This window comes from Olea europaea, unplaced genomic scaffold (assembly GCF_002742605.1).
Source record: "Olea europaea var. sylvestris unplaced genomic scaffold, O_europaea_v1 scaffold8, whole genome shotgun sequence".
NCBI classification, from domain to species: Eukaryota; Viridiplantae; Streptophyta; class Magnoliopsida; order Lamiales; family Oleaceae; genus Olea; species Olea europaea.
The window spans coordinates 888,972-909,284 of NW_019266434.1; positions in this window are offsets into that span (position 1 = coordinate 888,972).

The following is a 20,313-nucleotide window of genomic DNA, read 5'->3' on the forward strand; positions in this document are numbered from 1 at the left end:
GTCCAGCACTTCTTTAAACTCCAAAGCTAGTTGTCCTATATCAATCTCGGGACTCTACCCTAAGTCCAATTTCTTTAGTGATTTCCAATCAACCTACCAAATTTCAGACCATTCCGACACCGTTACGACAAATGACGAAATTGCCCATGGTGTGATTTTTCTTTATTAATTTTCTGTCCAACACTACCTCAAACTCCATAGCTAGTAGTCCTATATCAGTCTCAGGACTTGGCCTCGAGTCCAATTTCTTGTGCCGTTTCAAATCAACCTGCCAAATTTCAGCCCATTCCGATGTCATTGCGGCAAATGACAAAATTACCCCTGGTGCGATTTTTCTTTGTTAATTTTCTTTCCAACCCTTCTTCAAACTCCAAACCTAGTTGTCCTATATCAGTCTCAGGACTCCACCTCGAGTCCAATTTCTAAGTTCGTTTCCAATCAACCATCCAAATTTCAACCCATTCCGACGTCGTCGCGGCAATTGACAAAATTGCCCTTGGTGCGATTTTTTTTGGTTAATTTTTTGTCCAACACTTCTTCAAATTCCAAAGCTAGTTGTCCAATATCAGTCTCCGGACCTCACCCCGAGACCAATTCCTCATGACATTTTCAATCAACATACCAAATTTCAGCCCATTCCGAAGCCGTCGCGGTGAATTATGAAATTGCCCCTTGTGCGGTTTTTCTTTGGTAATTTTCTGTCCAACACTTCTTTAAGCTTCAAAGCTAGTTGTCCTATATAAATTTAGGGACTCAACCTCGAGTCTAATTTCACGGGCCATTTCCAATCAACCTGCCAAATTTCAGAACATTACGACACCATCACGACACCATCGCGACAAATGATGAAATTGTCCCTAGTGAGGTTTTTCTTTATTAATTTTCTGTCCAACACTACTTCAAACTCCATGGCTAGTAGTCCTATATCAGTCTCGGGACTTGGCCCTGAGTCTAATTTCTCGAGCCATTTCCAATCAACCTGTGAAATTTCAGCTCATTCTGACGCCGTCACGGTAAATGACGAAATTGTCCCTGGACCGTTTTTCTTTGTTAATTTTCTGTCCAACACTTCTTCAAACTCCAAAGCTACTTTTCCTATATCGGTCTCGGGACTCCGCCCCGAGTCCAATTTCTTGGGCCATTTCTAATCAACCTGCCAAATATCAGCCCATTCCAACGTTGTCGCGGCTAATGACGAAATTGCAATTGGTGCAATTTTTCTTTCTTAATTTTATGTCCAACAAATCTTCAAACTCCAAAGCTAGTTGTCCAATATCAGTCTCAGGAATCCACCTGAGTCCACTTTCTTTAGCCATTTCCAATCAACCTGCCTAATTTCAGCCCATTCCGACACGATCACGACAAATGATGAAATTACCCCTGGTGTGGTTTTTCTTTGTTAATTTTCTGCCCAACACTTCTTCAAACTCCAAAGCTAGTTATCCTCTATCAATCTGGGGACTTCACCCCGAGTCCAATTTCTCGGGCGATTTCCAATCACCCTGCTAAATTTCAATCCATTCCGACATCGTCACGACAAATGACAAAATTGCCCCTGGTACGATTTTTCTTTGTTAAATTTCTGTCCATCACTTCTTCAAACTCTAAAGCTAGTTGTCCTATATCAATCTCGAGACTTTGCCCCGAGTCCAATTTATCAGGTCATTTCCAATCAACCTACGAGATTTGAGCCCATTCCAACACCATCGCGACAAATGACGAAATTGCCCCTAGTGCGATTTTTTTTGTTAATTTTCTATCGAACACTTCTTTAAACTCCAAAGCTAGTTGTCCTATTTCAGTCTTGGGACTCCACCCCGAGTCCAATTTCATGGGCCATTTCCAATCAACCTACCAAATTTTAGCCTAGTCGGACACCGTCACGACAAATGACGAAATTACCCTTGGTGCGGTTTTTCTTTGTTAATTTTCTGTCCAACACTTCTTCAAACTCCAAAGCTAGTTGTCCTATATCAGTCTCGGGACTCCATCCCAAGTCCAATTTTTCAGGCCGTTTCCAATGAACCTGCAAAATTTCAGCCCATTCCGACACCATCGCGACGAATAACGAAATTGCCCCTGTTGCGATTTTTCTTTGTTAATTTTCTGTCCAACACTTCTTCAAACTCCAAAGCTAGTTGCCCTATATTAGTCTCAAGACTCCACCCTGAGTCAAATTTCACGGGCCATTTCCAATCAACCTGCCAAATTTAAGCCCATTCCCACACCATCGTCCAACACTTCTTCAAATTCCAGAGCTAGTTATCCTATATCAGTTTCAAGACTCAGCCCCAAGTCCAATTTCTCGGGTCGTTCCCAATCAACCTGCCAAATTTTAGCCCATTCTGACTCCATCGCGACAAATGATGAAATTGCCCATGGTATGGTTTATCTTTATTAATTTTCTGTCCAGCATTTCTTCAAACCCCGAAGCTAGTTGTCCTATATCAGTCTTAGGACTTTGCCCCGAGTCCAATTTCTCAGGCCAATTTCAATCAACCTACCAAATTCCAGCTCATTCCGACGCTGTCGTGGCAAATGACGAAATTACCCATGGAGTGATTTTCCTTTGTAAATTTTTTGTCCAACACTTCTTCAAACTCAAAAGCAAGCTGTCCTATATCAGTCTCAGTACACCTCCCCGAGTCCAATTTCTTGGGCCGCTTCCAATCAAATTGCCAAATTTCAGCACATTCCGACCCGTCGGGACAAATGACGAAATTACCCTTGGTGCGATTTTTCTTTGTTAATTTTCTATCCAACACATCTTCAAACTCCAAAGCTAGTTGTCCTATATCAGTCTCGAGACTCCGCCCCTAGTCAAATTTTAAGGGTTGTTTCCAATGAACATACAAAATTTCAGCATATTCCGTCACCGTCTTGACAAATGAAGAAATTGCCCCCAGCGTGGTTTTTCTTTCTTAATTTTCTGTCCAACACTTCTTCAAACTCAAACGGTAGTTGTCCTATATTAGTCTAAAGACTCGACCTTGAGTCCAATTGCTAGGTCCGTTTCCAATGAACCTGCCAAACTTCAGCCCATTCCGACACCGTCGCGACAAATGACAAAATTGCCTCTGGTGCGATTTTTCTTTTTTAATTTTCTGTCCAACACTTCTTCAAACTCCAAAGCTAGTTGTCTTATATCAGTCTCAAGACTCCGCCCTGAGTCCAATTTCTCGGGCCGTTCCCAATCAACCTTCCAAATTTCAAACCATTTCGACCCCGTCGCGGCAAATGACGAAATTGCCCCTGGTGCGATTTTTCTTCGTTAATTTTCTCTCCAACACTTCTTCAGACTCCAAAGCTAATTGTCCTATATCAATCTCGGTACACCACCCTGAGTCCAATTTCATGGGCCGTTTCCAATCAACTTGCCAAATTTGAGCCCATTCCGACACCTTAGCTACAAATGACGAAATTGCCCTTGGTGCGATTTTTCTTCGTTAAATTCTATCCAACACTTCTTCAAACTCCAATGCTAGTTGTCTTATATCAGTCTCAGGACTCCACCCAAGTCCAATTTTTCAGGCCGTTTCAATGAACCTGCAGAATTTCAGCCCATTCCGACACCGTCATAACAAATGACGAAATTGCCCCTAGTGCGATTTTTCTTTATTAATTTTCTTTCCAACACTTCTTCAAACTCCAAAGATAGTTGTCCCATATCAGTCTTGGCACTCCACCCCGAGTCCAATTTCTCTGGCCATTTCCAATCAACGTGCCAAATTTTAGCCCATTCAGACACCGTCGCGATAAATGACGAAATTGCCCCTAGTGCGATTTTTCTTTGTTAAATTCTGTCCAACACTTCTTCAAACTCCGAAGCTAGTTATTCTATATCAATCTTGGGACACCACCCCGAGTCCAAATTCTCGGGCTGTTTCCAATCAACCTGCCAAATTTCAGACCATTTCGACATTGTCGCGACAAATGACGAAATTGCCCCTAGTGCAGTTTTTCTTTGTTGAATTTCTATCCAAAACTTCCTCAAACTCCAAAGCTGGTTGTCCTATATCAGTCTTAGGAATTTTACTCGAGTCCAATTTCTTGGGTCGTTCCCAATCAACCTGCCAAATTTCAGACCGTTCTGACACCGTCGCGAAAAATGACGAAATTGCCCTGGTGCAGTTTTTATTTCTTAATTTTCTGTCCAACACTTCTTCAAACTCCTAAGCTAGTTGTCGAATATCAGTTTTAGGACTACACTCTGAGACCAATTCCTCATGCTGTTTCCAATCAACCTACCAGATTTTAACCAATTTCGACGTCGTCACGATGAATGACAAAATTGCTCCTTGTGCGGTTTTCCTTTGTTAATTTTTTGTCCAACACATCTTCAAACTCCAAAGCTAGTTGTCTTATATCAGTCTCAAGACTTTGGTCCAAGTCCAATTTCTTGGGCCATTTCCAATCAACCTACCAAATTTCAGACCATTTCGACACCGTCGCTAAAAATGACGAAATTTCCCCTGGTGTAGTTTTTCTTTATTAATTTTCTGTCGAACACTACTTCAAACTCCAAAGCTAGTTGTTCTGTATCAGTCTCAGGGCTTGGCCCCGAGTCCAACTTCTGAGGCAGTTCCCAATCAACCTGCCAAATTTCAGACCATTCCGACACCGTCACGACAAATGATGAAATTGCCCCTGGTGCGATTTTTCTTTGTTAATTTTCTGTCCAACACTTCTTTAAACTCCAATGGTAGTTATCCTATATCAGTCTTGGGACTCCACCCCGAGTCCAATTTCTCGAGCCGTTTCCAATCAACCTACCAAATTTCGTCCCATTCAGACACCGTCTCGACAAATGACGAAATTGCCCCTGGTACGATCTTTCTTTGTTAATTTTCTGTCCAACACTTCTTCAAACTCCAATGCTAGTTGTCTTATATCAGTCTTGGGACTCTGCCCCAAGTCTAATTTTTCAGGCCGTTTCCAATGAACCTGTAGAATTTCAGCCCATTTCGACACCGTCACGACGAATGACGAAATTGCCCTAGGTGCGATTTTTCTTTGTTAATTTTCCGTCCAACACATCTTCAAACTCAAAAGCTAGTTGCCCTATATCAGTCTCAGGACTTTGACCCGAGTCCAATTTCTCGGGCCATTTCCAATCAACAAGCCAAATTTCAGCCCATTCCATCACCGTCGCAACAAATGACGAAATTGCCCCAGGTGCGGTTTTCTTTGTTAATTTTCTGTCCAACACTTCTTCAAACTCCAGGCTAGTTGCCCTAGATTAGTTTTAGGACTCAGCCCCGAGTCCAATTTCTCGGGTCGTTTCCAATCAACCTGCCAAATCTTAGCCCATTCGGACACCGTCGCGACAAATGACAAAATTGCTCCCGATGCGGTTTTTCTTTGTTAATTTTCTGCCCAACACTTCTTCAAACTCCAAAGCCAGTTGTCCTATATCAATCTAGGGACTCTACCCCGAGTCCAATTTCTTGGGCCATTTCCAATCAACCTGCCAAATTTCTGCCCATTTCGCCACCGTCGCGACAAATGATGAAATTGACCCTGGTGCGATTTTTCTTTATTAATTTTCTGTCCAACACTTCTTCAAACTCCAAAGCTAGTTGTACTGTGTCGGTCTTGAGACTTCGCTTCGAGTCCAATTTTGTGGACCGTTTCAAATCAACCAGCCAAATTTCAGCCCATTTCGACGCCGTCGCGGTAAATGACGAAATTTTCCCTAGTGCGGTTTTTCTTTGTTAATTTTCTGTCCATCACTTCTTTAAACTCCAATGCTAGTTGCCCTATATCAGTCTCGAGACTCCACCTCGAGTCCAATTTCAAGGGCCATTTCCAATCAACCTACAAAATTTCAGCCCATTTTGACACCATCGCTGCAAACGACGAAATTGCCCCTGGTGCGGTTTTTCTTTGTTAATTTCTGTCCAACACTTCTTTAAGCTCCAAAGCTAGTTGTCCTATATCAGTCCCTGGACTCTACCCGAAGTCTAATTACTCAGGCCGTTTCCAATCAACCTGCCAAATTTAAACCCATTCCGATACCATCGCGACAAATGACGAAATTGCCCCTAGTGCGATTTTTCTTAGTTAATTTCTGTCCAACACTTCTTTAAACTCCAAAGCTAGTTGTCCTATATCAGTCCCAGAACTCTACCCTGAATCCAATTTCTAGGGCCATTTCCAATCAACTTGCGAAATTTAAACCCATTCCGGCACCGTTGCGACAAATGATGAAATTGCCCCTGGTGCGATTTTTCTTTGTTAATTTTCTGTCCAACACTTCTTCAAACTCCAAAGCTAGTTGTCCTATATCAGTCTTGAGACTTTGCCATGAATCTAATTTCTCAGGCCGTTGCCAATCATCCTGCTAAATTTCAGACAATTCCGACACCGTCGCGACAAATGACGAAATTGCCCCTGGTGCGATTTTTATTTTATTAATTTTCTGTCCAACACATCTTCAAACTCCAAAGCTAGCTGTCCAATATCAGTCTCGGGACTCCGCCCCGAGTTCAATTTCTTGGGTCGTTTCCAATCAACCTGCCAAATATCAGCCCATTCCGATGCCATCTTGGCAAATGACGGAATTGCAGTTTGTGCGATTTTTCTTTGTTAATTTTCTGTCCAACACATCTTCAAACTCCAATGCTAGTTTTCTAATATCAGTCTTGGGACTCCACCATGAGTCCAATTTCTCTGGCCATTTCCAATTAACCTACCAAATTTCAGCCCATTCCGACACGGTTGCGACAAATGATGAAATTGCCCCACGTGTAGTTTTTCTTTGCTAATTTTCTGTCCAACACTTCTTCAAACTCTAAAGCTAGTTATCCTATATCGGTCTTGGGACTTTGACCCGAGTCCATTTTCTCAGGCCGTTTCCAATCAACCTACCTAATTTCAACCCATTCCGACACCGTCATGACAAATGATGAAATTGCCCTTGGAACAGTTTTTCTTTGTTAAATTTCTATCCATCACTTCTTCAAACTCTAAAGCTAGTTGTCCTATATCAGTCTCGAGACTCCTCTCTGAGTCAAATTAATTGGGTCGTTTCCAATCAACCTGCCAAATTTCAGCCCATTCTGACACCATCGCGATAAAAGACGAAATTACCCATGGTGCGATTTTTCTTTGTTAATTTTCTGTCCAACACTTCTTCAAACTCCAAAGCTAGTTTCCCTATATCACTCTGGGTACTTAGCCTCGAGTCCAATTTCTTGGGCCGTTTTCAATCAACTTGCCAAATTTCAGACAATTTCGACACCGTCGCGACAAATGATGAAATTGCCCTTGGTGTAGTTTTTCTTTATTAATTTTCTGTCGAACACTACTTCAAACTCCAAAGCTAGTTGTCCTGTATTAGACTCGAGACTCCACCTCGAGTCCAATTTCTCGGGCCATTTCCAATCAACCTGTCAAATTTCAGCCCATTTTGACACCGTTGCGACAAATGATGAAATTGCTCTGGTGCGATTTTTCTTTATTAATTTTCTGTCCAACACTTCTTCAAACTCCAAAGCTAGTTGTGCTATATCTGTCTTGGGACTTAGCCCCGAGTCCAATTCCTCGGGCTGTTTCCAATCAACCAGCCAAATTTCTGACAATTACAACGTCCTCGCAGGAAATGATCAAATTTCCTCTGATGCGGTTTTTCTTTGTTAATTTTCTGTCCATCACTTCTTCAAACTCCAAAGCTTGTTGCCCTATATCAGTCTCGGGACTGCACCTCGAGTCCAATTTCTTGGGCCTTTCCAATCAACTTGTCAAATTTCAGTCCATTCCGACACCGTTGCGACAAATGACGAAATTGCCCATGGTGCTGTTTTTCTTTGTTAATTTCTATCCGACACTTCTTCAAGCTCCAAAGCTAGTTATCCTATAGCAGTCTAGGGACTCCACACCGAGTCCAATTTCTTGGGCCGTTTCCAATCAATCGGCCATATTTTAGCCCATTCCGACGCCGTCGCGACAAATGACGAAATTGCCCATGGTGCGATTTTTCTTTGTTAATTTTCTGTCCAACACTTCTTTAAACTCCAACGCTAGTTGTCCTATATCAGTCTTGGGACTCTACCCAGAGTCCAATTTCTCAGGCTGTTTCCAATCAACCTGCCAAATTTAAGCTCATTCCAGCACCGTTGCGACAAATGACGAAATTGCTCTTGGTGCGATTTTTTTTTGTTAATTTTCTGTCCAACACTTCTTCAAACTCCAAAGCTCATTGTCCTATACGAGTCATAGGATTCCACCCTGAGTCCAATTTCTCAAGCTATTTCCAATCAACCTACCAAATTTCAGACCAATCCAACACCGTCATGACAAATGACGAAATCGCCCCTAGTGCGATTTTTCTTTGTTAATATTCTGTCCAACATTTCTTCAGACTCCAAAGCTAGTTGTCCTATATCAGTCTCGGGACTCCACTCTAAATCCAATTTCTAGGGCCGTTCCCAATCATCCCGCTAAATTTCAGACCATTCAGACACCGTCGCGACAAATGACGAAATTGCCCTTGGAGCGATTTTTATTTTATTAATTTTCTGTCCAACACTTCTTCAAACTCCAAAGCTAGTTGTCCAATATCAGGCTCAGGACTCCACCCCGTGTCCAATTTGTCAGTCCGTTCCCAATCATCCTGCCAAATTTTTACCCATTCCGACGCCATCGCGGCAAATGACAAAATTGCACCTCGTGCGGTTTTTCTTTCATTAATTTTATGTCCAACACATCTTCAAACTCCAAAGCTAGTTGTCCAATATCATTCTTGGGACTCCACCCCGAGTCCAATTTCTCAGGCCGTTTCCAAACAACCTGCCAAATTTCAGCCCATTCTGACACGGTCGCGACAAATGACCAAATTGCCCTTGCTGTGGTTTTTCTTGGTTAATTTTCTGTCCAACACTTCTTCAAACTCCAAAGCTAGTTATACTATATCAGTCTCTGGACTCTACCCCGAGTCCAATTTCTCGGGCCGTTTCCAATTAACCTTCCAAATTTCGGACCATTTCGACACCGTTGCGACAAATGATAAAATTGACCCCGGTACAGTTTTTCTTTGTTAAATCTCTGTCCAACACTTCTTCAAACTCCAAAGTTGATTGTGCTTTATCGATCTCGCAACTCCACCATAAGTCCAATTTCTTGAGCCGTTCCCAATTAACCTGCCAAATTTTAGGCCATTCCGACGTCGTCGCGACAAATGACGAAATTGCCCCTGGTGCGGTTTTTCTTTGTTAATTTTTTGTCCAACACTTCTTTAAACTCCAAAGCTAGTTGTCCTATATCAGTCCTGGGACTTTGCCTAGAGTCAAATTTCTCAAGCCGTTTCCAATCAACCTGCCAAATTTAAGCCCATTCCGGCACCGTTACGACAAATGACGAAATTGCTCTTGGTGCGATTTTTCTTTGTTAATTTTCTGTCCAACACTTCTTCAAACTCCAAAGCTAGTTGTCCTATATCAATCTCGGGGCTCCATCCCGAGTCCAATTTCTCGAGCCGATTCCAATTAACCTGCCAAATTTCAGACCAATCCGACACCGTCGCAACAAATGACAAAATTACCCCTAGTCTGGTTTTTCTTTTTTAATTTTCTGTCCAACACTTCTTTAAACTCTAAAGCTAGTTATCTTACATCTATCCTGGGACTCTACCTTGAGTCCAATTTTGGGGGTCATTTCCAATCAACCTGCCAAATTTAAGCCCATTCCGGCACCGTTGCTACAATTGACGAAATTGCCCCTGGTGTGGTTTTTCTTTGTTAATTTTTTGTCCAACACTTCTTCAAACTCCAAAGCCAGTAGCCCTATATCAATCTTGGGAGTCTCTCCTGAGTCCAATTTCTAGAACCGTTTCCAATCAACCTGCCAAATTTCAGAATATTCCGACACCGTCGCGGCATATGACGAAATTGCCCCTGGTGCGATTTTTCTTTGTTTATATTCTGTCCAACACTTCTTTTAGTCTCCAAAGCTTGTTGTCCTATATCAGTCTCGAGACTCTATTTTGAATCCAATTTCTAGGGCCGATGCCAATCATCCTGCTAAATTTCAGACCATTCCGACACCATCGCGACAAATGACGAAATTGCCCCGGGTGTTGTTTTTATTTTATTAATTTTTTGTCCAACACTTCTTCAAACTCCAAAGCTAGTTATCCAATATCAAGCTCAGGACTCCACCCCGAGTCCAATTTCTTAGGCCGTTTCCAATCATCCTGCCAAATTTTTGCCCATTCCTACGCCATCGCGGCAAATGACAAAATTGCACCCGGTGCGATTTTTCTTTCGTTAATTTTCTGTCCAACACTTCTTCAAACTCCAAAGCTCGTTGTCCTTTATCAGTCTAGATTCCACCTCGAGTCCAATTTCTCGAGCCATTTCTAATCAACTAGTCAAATTTCAGACCAATCCGACACTGTCGCGAAAAATGACGAAATTGGCCCTAGTGCGGTTTTTCTTTGTTAATTTTCTGTCCAACACTTCTTTAAACTCTAAAGCTTGTTGTCTTATATCTATCCTGAGACTTCACCCTGAGTCCAATTTTGGGGGTCGTTTCCAATCAACCTGCCAAATTTAAGCCCATTCCGGCACCATCGCGACAGATGACGAAATTGGCCCTGGTGCGATTTTTCTTTGTTTATTTTCTGTCCAACACTTCTTCAAACTCCAAAGCTAGTTGTGCTATATCTATCTTGGGACTTCACCCTGAGTCCAATTTCCTGGGCCGTTTCCAATCAACCAGCCAAATTTAGCCCATTTCGATGCCGTCTCGGGAAATGACGAAATTTTCCCTGGTGCGATTTTTCTTTGTTAATTTTCTGTCCGTCACTTCTTCAAACACCAAAGCTAGTTGCCATATATCAATCTCGAGACTGCACCTCGAGTCCAATTTCTCAGGCCTTTCCAATCAACCTGTCAAATTTCAGCCCATTCCGACACCGTCGCAACAAATGACGAAATTGCCCCTGGTGTTGTTTTTCTTCGTTAATTTCTGTCCAACACTTCTTCAAACTCCAAAGCTAGTTATCCTATATCAGTCTAGGGACTCCACCTCGAGTCCAATTTCTTGGACCGTTTCCAATCAATCGACCGTATTTCAGCCCATTCCGACGCCGTCGTGACAAATGACGAAATTGCCCCTGGTGCGGTTTTTCTTTGTTAATTTTCTGTCCAACACTTCTTCAAACTCCAAAGCTAGTTGTCGTCAAACCATTCCGACACCGTCGCGACAAATGACGAAATTGCCCCTGGTGCGGTTTTTCTTTGTTAATTTTCTGTCCAACACTTCTTCAAACTCCAAAACTAGTAGTCCTATGTTCCCAATCATCCTGCTAAATTTCAAACCATTCCGACACCGTCGCGACAAATGATGAAATTGCCCCTGTTGTTGTTTTATTTTATTAATTTTCTGTCCAACACTTCTTCAAACTCCAAAGCTAGTTGTCCAATATCAGGCTCATGACTCCACCCCGAGTCCAAATTCTCAGGCTGTTTCCAATCATCCTGCCCAATTTTTGCCCATTCTGACGCCATCGTGGCAAATGACGAAATTGCACCTGGTGCGGTTTTTCTTTCGTTAATTTTCTGTCCAACACATCTTCAAACTCCAAACCTAGTTGTCCAATATCATTCTCAGTACTTCGCCCCAAGTCCAATTTCTCAAGCCGTTTCCAATCAACCAGCCAAATTTCAGCCCATTCCGACGCCGTCGCGAGAAATGACGAAATTTCCTCTGGTGCGATTTTTCTTTGTTAAATTTTTGTCCATCACTTCTTCAAGCTCCAAAGCTTGTTATCCTATATCACTCTTGAGAGTGTAGCCCAAGTCCAATTTCTTGAGCCGTTTCCAATCAATCAGCCATATTTCAGCCCATTCCGACGCCGTTGCGGCAAATGACGAAATTGCCCCTGCTGCAGTTTTTCTTTGTTAATTTTTTGTCCAACACTTCTTTAAACTCCAAAGCTAGTTGTCCTATATCAGTCCCGGGACTCCACCTCGAGTCCAATTTCTCTGGCCGTTTCCAATCAACTTGCCAAATTTAAGCCCATTTCGGCACTGATGGGACAAATGATGAAATAGCCCCTGGGGCGATTTTTCTTTGTTAATTTTCTATCCAACACTTCTTCAAACACCAAAGCTAGTTGTCTTATATCAGTCTCAAACTCTACTCCAAGTCCAATTTCTCGAACCATTTCCAATCAACCTACCAAATTTCAGACCATTCCAATACCGTCGCGAGAAATGACACAATTGTCCCGAGTGCGGTTTTTCTTTGTTAATTTTGTGTTCAACACTTTTTTAAACTCCAAAGCTAGTTGTCCTATATCTATCCCAGGACTCTACCTCGAGTCCAATTTCATTGGTCGTTTCAAATCAACCTGTCAAATTTAAGCCCATTCTGGCGCCGTTGGGACAAATGACGAAATTGCCCCTGGTGCGGTTTTTCTTTGTTAATTTTCTGTCCAACACTTCTTCAAACTCCAAAGCTAGTTGTCCTATATCAGTCTCGGGACTCCATCCTAAGTCCAATTTCTTGAGCCATTTCCAATCAACCTGCCAAATTTCTGACCATTCCGACACCGTTATGACAAATGACGAAATTGCCCCTGGTGCGATTTTTCTTTGTTAATATTCTTTCCAACACTTCTTCAAACTCCAAAGCTAGTTGTCCTATATCAGTCTCGGGACTCCATCCCAAGTCCAATTTCTTGAGCCATTTCCAATCAACCTGCCAAATTTCTGACCATTCCGACACCGTTACGACAAATGACGAAATTGCCCCTGGTGCGATTTTTCTTTGTTAATATTCTTTCCAACACTTCTTCAAACTCCAAAGCTAGTTGTCCAATATCAGTCTCAAGACTCCACCTCAAGTCCAATTTCTTGGGCCATTTCCAATCAACTTGCCAAATTTTAGACCATTCTGACACCTTCGCGACGAATGACGAAATTGCTCATGGTGCGATTTTTCTTTGTTAATTTTCTATCCAACACTTCTCCAAACTCCAAAGCTAGTAGACACATAATAGTCTTGGGACTCCACCTTGAGTCCAATTTCTCAGGCTGTTTCCTATCAACTTTTCAAATTTCATTCCATTCCGACACCATCATGACAAATGACGAAATTACCCCTGGTACGATTTTTATTTGTTAAATTTCTTTCCAACACTTCTTCAAAGTCTAACGCTAGTTGTCCTATATCAGTCTTGAGACTCCACCCTAAGTCCAATTTCTCAAGCAGTTTCCAATCAACTTACTAAATTTCAGCCCATACCGACACCTTCAGGACAAATGACGAAATTGCCCCTGGTGCGGTCTTTCTTTGTTAATTTTCTGTCCAACACTTCTTCAAAATCCAAAGTTAGTTGTCCTATATCAGTTTTGGGACTCCACCCTGAGTCTAATTTCTCGGGCCATTTCCAATCAACCTGCCAAATTTCAGTCCATTCTGACACCATCGCGACAAATGATGAAATTGCCCCTAGTGCGATTTTTCTTTGTTAATTTTCTATCCAACACCTCTTTAAACTCCAAAGCTAATTGTCCTATATCAAGCCCGGGACTCTGTCCCAAGTCTAATTTCTAGGAACGTTTTCAATCAACCTGCCAAATTTAAGACCATTCTGGCACCGTCGCGATAAATGACGAAATTGCCTAGGGTGCGGTTTTTCTTTGTTAATTTTCTGTCCAACACTTTTTCAAACTCCAAAGCTAGTTGTCGTATACCAATCTGGGGACTCTGCCCTGAGTCCAATTTCTCGGGTAATTTCCAACCAACCTGCCAAATTTCAGACCATTTCAACACCGTCACGACAAATGACGAAATTACCCCTGGTGAGGTTTTTCTTTGTTAATTTTCTGTCGAACACAACTTCAAGCTCCAAAGCTAGTTGTCTTATATCACTCTCAAGACTTTTCCTTGAGTCCAATTTCTCAGGCCATTTCCAATCAACCTGCCAAATTTTAGCCCATTTCGACACCGTTGTGACAAATGATGAAATTGCCCCTGGTGCGATTTTTCTTTATTAACTTTCTGTCCAACACTTCTTCAAACTCCAGAGCTAGTTGTGCTATATCTATCTTGGGACTTCACCCTGAATCCAATTTCTTGGGCCGTTTCCAATCAACCGGCCAAATTTCAGCCCATTCCGACGCCGTCGCGGGAAATGACGAAATTTCCCCTGGTCGGGTTTTTCTTTGTTAATTTTCTGTCCATCACTTCTTCAAACTCCAACGCTAATTGCCCTATATCAGTCTGGGACTGTACCCTGAGTCCAATTTCTCGGGCCTTTCCAATCAACCTGTCAAATTTCAGCCCATTCCGACATCGTCGCGACAAATGACGAAATTGTCCCTGGTGTTATTTTTCTTCGTTAATTTCTGTCCAACACTTCTTCAAACTCCAAAGCTAGTTAGCCTATATCAGTCTAGGGACTCCACCCCGAGTCCAATTTCTTGGACCGTTTCCAATCAATAGGCCATATTTCAGCCCATTCCGACGCCGTCGCGGCAAATGACGAAATTTCTCTTGGTGCGGTTTTCTTTGTTAATTTTCTGTCCGTCACTTCTTCAAATTCCAAAGCTAGTTGCCCTATATCAGTCTCGAGACTCCACCTTGTGTCCAATTTCTTGGGCCATTTCTAATCAACCAGCCAAATTTCAGCCCATTTCGACACCGTTGCGACGAATGATGAAATTGCCCCTGGTGCGATTTTTCTTTGTTTATTTCTGTCCAACACTTCTTCAAACTCCAAAGCTAGTTATCCTATATCCGTCCAGGGACTCCCACCCCGAGTCTAATTTTTTGAGCCGTATCCAATCAATCGGCCATATTTCAGCCCATTTGGACATCGCCGCGGCAAATGACGAAATAGCCCCTCGTGCGATTTTTCTTTGTTAATTTTCTGTCCAACACTTCTTCAAACTCTAAAGCTAGTAGTCCTATATCAGTCTCGAGACTCCACCTCGAGTCCAATTTCTTGGGCTGTTTCCAATCAACTTTCCAAATTTCAACCCGTTCCGACACCGTAATGTCAAATGACGAAATTACCCCTGGTGCGATCTTTCTTTGTTAATTTTCTGTCCAACATTTCTTCAAACTTCGAAGGTATTGTTCTATATCAGCCTCGAGACTCTGTCTTGAGTCCAATTTCTCAGGCCATTTCCAATCAACCTGCCAAATTTCAGCCCACTCCGACACAATTGCGACAAATGACGAAATTGACCCTAGTGCTGTTTTTCTTTGTTAATTTTCTATCCAACACTTTTTTAAACTCCAAAGCTAGTTGTCCTATATCAATCCCGTGACTCAGCCCCGAGTCCAATTTCTAGGGACGTTTCCAATCAACCTGCCCGATGTAAGCCCATTCCGGTACCGTCACTACAAATGACAAAATTGACCATGGTGCAGTTTTTCTTTGTCAATTTTCTGCCCAACACTTCTTCAAACTCCAAAGCTAGTTATCCTATATCAGTCTCAGGACTCCACCCTGAGTCCAATTCTCGGGCCGTTTCCAATTAACCTGCCAAATTTCGGACCATTTCGAAACCGTCGCTACAAATGACGAAATTTACCCTCGTACGATTTTTCTTTGTTAAATTTCTATACAACACTTCTTCAAACTCCAAAGCTGGTTGTCCTATGTCAGTCTTAAGACTCCACCCCGAGTCCAATTTCTTGGATCGTTCCTAATCAACATGCCAAATTTGAGATCGTTCCGACGCCGTCGCGACAAATTACAAAATTACCCCTACTGCGGTTTTTATTTGATAATTTTTTTCCCAACACTTCTTCAAACTCCTAAGCTAGTTGTACAATATCAGTCTCAAGACTCCGCCCTGAATCCAATTTCTTGGGCCGTTTCCAATCAACTTGCTAAATTTCAGCCCATTTCGACGCCATCGCAGCAAATGACGAAATTACACCTGGTGCGATTTTTCTTTGTTAGTTTTCAGTCAAACACTTCTTCAAATCCAAAGGTAGTTGTCCTATATCAGTCTCAAGACTCTTCATGAGTTCAATTTCTCAGGCCATTTCCAATCAACCTGCCAAATTTCAGCCTATTCCGACACCGTCATGACAAATGAAGAAATTGCACTTGGTACGATTTTTCTTTGTTAAATTTCTGTCCAACACTTCTTCAAACTCCAAAGCTAGTTGTCCTATATCAATCGAGGGACTCCGTCCTGAGTCCAATTTCTCAGGTCGTTTCCAATCAACCTGCCAAATATCAGTACATTCCGACGTCGTCGTGACAAATAACGAAATTGCCCCTGGTGCGATTTTTCTTTATTAATTTTCTGTCCAACACTACTTCAAACTCCAAAACTAGTTGTCCTGTATTAGTCTCAGAACTTGGGCCGGAGTTCAATTTCTTGGGCCATTTCCAATCAACCTGCCAAATTTCAACACATTCCGACGCCGTCACGGCAAATGACGAAGTTACCCTTGGAGCGATTTTTCTTTGTTAATTTTCTGTCCAACACTTTTTCAAACTCCAAAACTAGTTGTCCTATATCAGTCTTAGGACTCCACCCTGAGTCCCATTTCTCGGGCCGTTTTAAATCAACCTATCAAATTTCAGCCCATTTCGACACCGTTGAGACAAATGACGAAATTACCCTTAGTGCGATTTTTCTTTGTTAATTTTCTGTCCAACACTTCTTTAAACTCCAAGGCTATTTGTCCTATATCAGTCCTAGGACTCTATCCCAAGTCTAATTTCACGGGCCGTTTCCAATCAACCTGCCAAATTTAAGCCCATTTCGGCACCGCCACGACAAATGACGAAATTGCCCCTGGTACGGTTTTTCTTTGTTAATTTTCTGTCCAACACTTCTTCAAACTCCAAAGCTAGTTGTCCTATATCAGTCTAAAGACTTTGCCCTGACTCCAATTTCTCGAGCCATTTCCAATCAACCTGCCAAATTTCATCCCATTCCGACATCGTCGCAGCAAATGATGAAATTTCCCCTGGTGCGGTTTTTCTCTATTAATTTTCTGTCCATCACTTCTTCAAACTCCAAAGTTGGTTGTCCTATATCAATCTCAATACTCCACTCTGAGTCCAATTTCTCAGGCCATTTCCAATCAGCCTGCCAAATTTCAGCCCATTCCAATACCTTCGCGACAAATAACAAAATTGCCCCTGGTGAGGTTTTTCTTTGTTAATTTTCTGTCCAACACTTCTTCAAACTCCAAAGCTAGTTATCCTATATCAATCTAAGGACTTCGCCCTGAGTCCAATTTCTCGGGGCATTTCCAATCAACCTGCCAAATTTCAGACCATTCCGAAATCGTCGCGACAAATAACGAAATTACCCCTGTTGTGGTTTTTCTTTGTTAAATTTCTGTCCAACACTACTTCAAACTCCAAAGCTAGTTGTCCTTTATCAGCATCGAGACTCCACCTCGAGTCCAATTTCTTAGGCCTTTCCCAATCAACCTTCCAAATTTCAGACCATTCCGACATCGTCGTGACAAATGACGTAATTGCCCCTGGTGCGGTATTCATTTGTAAATTTTCTGTCCAACACTTCTTCAAAATCCAATGCCAGTTATTCTATATCAGTCTTGGAACTCCACCCCAAGTCCAATTTCTCGGGCCATTTCCAATCAACCCGCCAACTTTCAGACCATTCCGACACTGTCGCGACAAATGACGAAATTTTCCCTGGTGCAGTTTTTCTTTGTTAATTTTCTGTCCAACACTTCTTCAAACTCCAAAGCTAGTTGTCCTATATTAGTCTTAGGACTCTGCCCCAAGTCCAATTTTTGGGCCGTTTCCATTGAACCTGCAAAATTTCAGCCCATTCCGACACTGTCGCGACAAATGAGGATATTGCCCCCATTGCGGTTTTTCTTTATTAATTTTCTATCCAACACTTCTTTAAACTCCAAAGCTAGTTGACCTATATCAGTCTCGAGACTCTGCCCCAAGTCCAATATCTCGAGCCATTTCCAATCAACCTGCTGAATTTTAGCCCATTCCCACACCGTCGCAACGAATGACAAAATTGCCCCAGGTACGGTTTTTCTTTGTTAACTTTCTGTCCAACCCTTCTTCAAACACTAATGATAGTTATCCAATATCAATCTTGGGACTCCACCCTAAGTCCAATTTCTCTATCCGTTTCCAATCAACCTGCCAAATTTATGCCCAACTTGACACCGTCGCGACAAATGACGAAATTACCCCTGGTGTAGTTTTCCTTAGTTAATTTTCTATCCAACACTTCTTCAAACTCTAAAGCTAGTTGCCCTATATCAGTTTCAAGACTCTACGTTGAGACTAATTTCTCAAGCCTTTTCCAATCAACCTGCCAAATTTCAGCCCATTCCCACACCATCACGACCAATGACGAAATTGCCACTAGTGCGATTTTTCTTTATTAATTTTCTATCCAACACTTCTTCAAACTCCAAAGCTAGTTGTCCTATATCAGTCTCAGGACTCAGCCCCGAGTCTAATTTCTCGGGTCATTTCCAATCAACCTGCCAAATTTCAGCCCATTCCGACACCGTCGCGACAAATGACGAAATTGCCCATGGTGCGATTTTTCCTTACTAATTTTGTCTCCAACACTTCTTCAAACTCCAAAGCTAGTTGTCTAGTATTAGTCTCAAGAATTTGCCACGAGTCCAATTTCTTGGGCCGTTTCCAATCAACTTGCCAAATTTCAACCCATTCCGACGTCGTCATGGCTAATGACGAAATTGCCCCTGGTGCGATTTTTCATTGTTAATTTTCTGTCCTGCACTTCATCATACTCCAAAGCTAGTTGTCCTATATCAATCTTAGCACTCTGCCTCGAGTCCAATTTCTTGGGCTGTTTCCAATCAGCTTGCCAAATTTCAGCCCATTCCGACACCATCGCGACAAATGACGAAATTGCCCCTGATGCGGTTTTTCTTTGTTAATTTTTTGTCCCACACTACTTCAAACTCCAAAGCTAGTTGTCCTATATCAGTCTCATCACTCTGCCCCGAGTCCAATTTCTTGGGCTGTTTTCAATCAACTTGCCAAATTTCAGCCCATTCCGACACCGTCGCGACAAATGACTAAATTGCCCCTGGTGCGGTATTTCTGTGTTAAATTCTGTCCAGCAGTTCTTCAAACTCCAAAGCTAGTTATCCTATATCAATCTCAAGACTCCACCCCGAGTCTAATTTCTCGGGCCTTTCCCAATCAACCTACCAAATTTCAGACCATTCGGACACCTTAGCAACAAATGACGAAATTGCCCCTAGTGTGGTTTTTCTTTGTCAAATTTCTGTCCAACACTTCTTCAAACTCCAAAGTTGGTTGTCCTATATCAGTCTCGGGACTCCACCCCGAGTTAAATTTATTGGGCCATTTCCAATCACCCTACCAAATTTCAGCAGATTCCAACGCTGTCACGGCTAATGACGAAATTGCCCCTAGTGTGGTTTTTCTTTGTTAATTTTCGGTCCAACACTTCTTCAAACTCCAAAGCTAGTTGTCCAATATAATTCTTGGGACTCTACCCTGAGACCAATTCTTCGTGCCATTTCAAATCACCCTGCCAAATTTCAGCCCATTCTGACGCCGTCGCGTCAAATGACGAAATTGCCCCTGGTTCGATTTTTCTTTGTTAATTTTCGGTCCAACACTTCTTCAAACTCCAAAGCTAGTTGTCCTATATCAGTCTCGTCACACTGCCCTAAGTCCAATTTCTTGGCCCGTTTCCAATTGACTTGCCAAATTTTAGCCCATTCCGACACCATCGCGACAAATGACGAAATTGCCCCTAGTGCAGTTTTTCTTTGTTAAATTCTGTCTAGCACTTCTTCAAACTCTAAAGCTAGTTGTCCTATATCAGTCTCAAAACTTCGTCCCAAGTCCAATTTCTCGGGCCGTTTCCAATCAACCCGCCAAATTTTAGCCCATACCGACGCCGTCGCGGCGAATGACGAAATTGCCCCTGGTGTAGTTTTTCTTTGTTAATTTTCTGTTCAACATATATCCAAACTCCAAAGCTAGTTGTCCTATATTAGTTTCGCACTCTGCCCTGAGTCCAATTTCTCAGGCTGTTTCCAATTAACCTGCCAAATTTCAGACCATTTCTACATCGTCGAGACAAATGACGAAATTGCCCCTGGTGCAGTTTTTCTTTATTAATTTTCTGTCAAACACTTCTTCAACCTCCAATGCAAGTTGTCCTATATCAGTCTCGTGACTCTGTCCCAAGTCCAATTTTTCAGGCCGTTTCCAATGAACCTGCAAAATTTCAGCCAATTCCGACCCGTTGCGACAAATTACGAAATTGCCCCTGGTGCAGTTTTTTCGTTAATTTTCTGTCCAACACTTTTTCA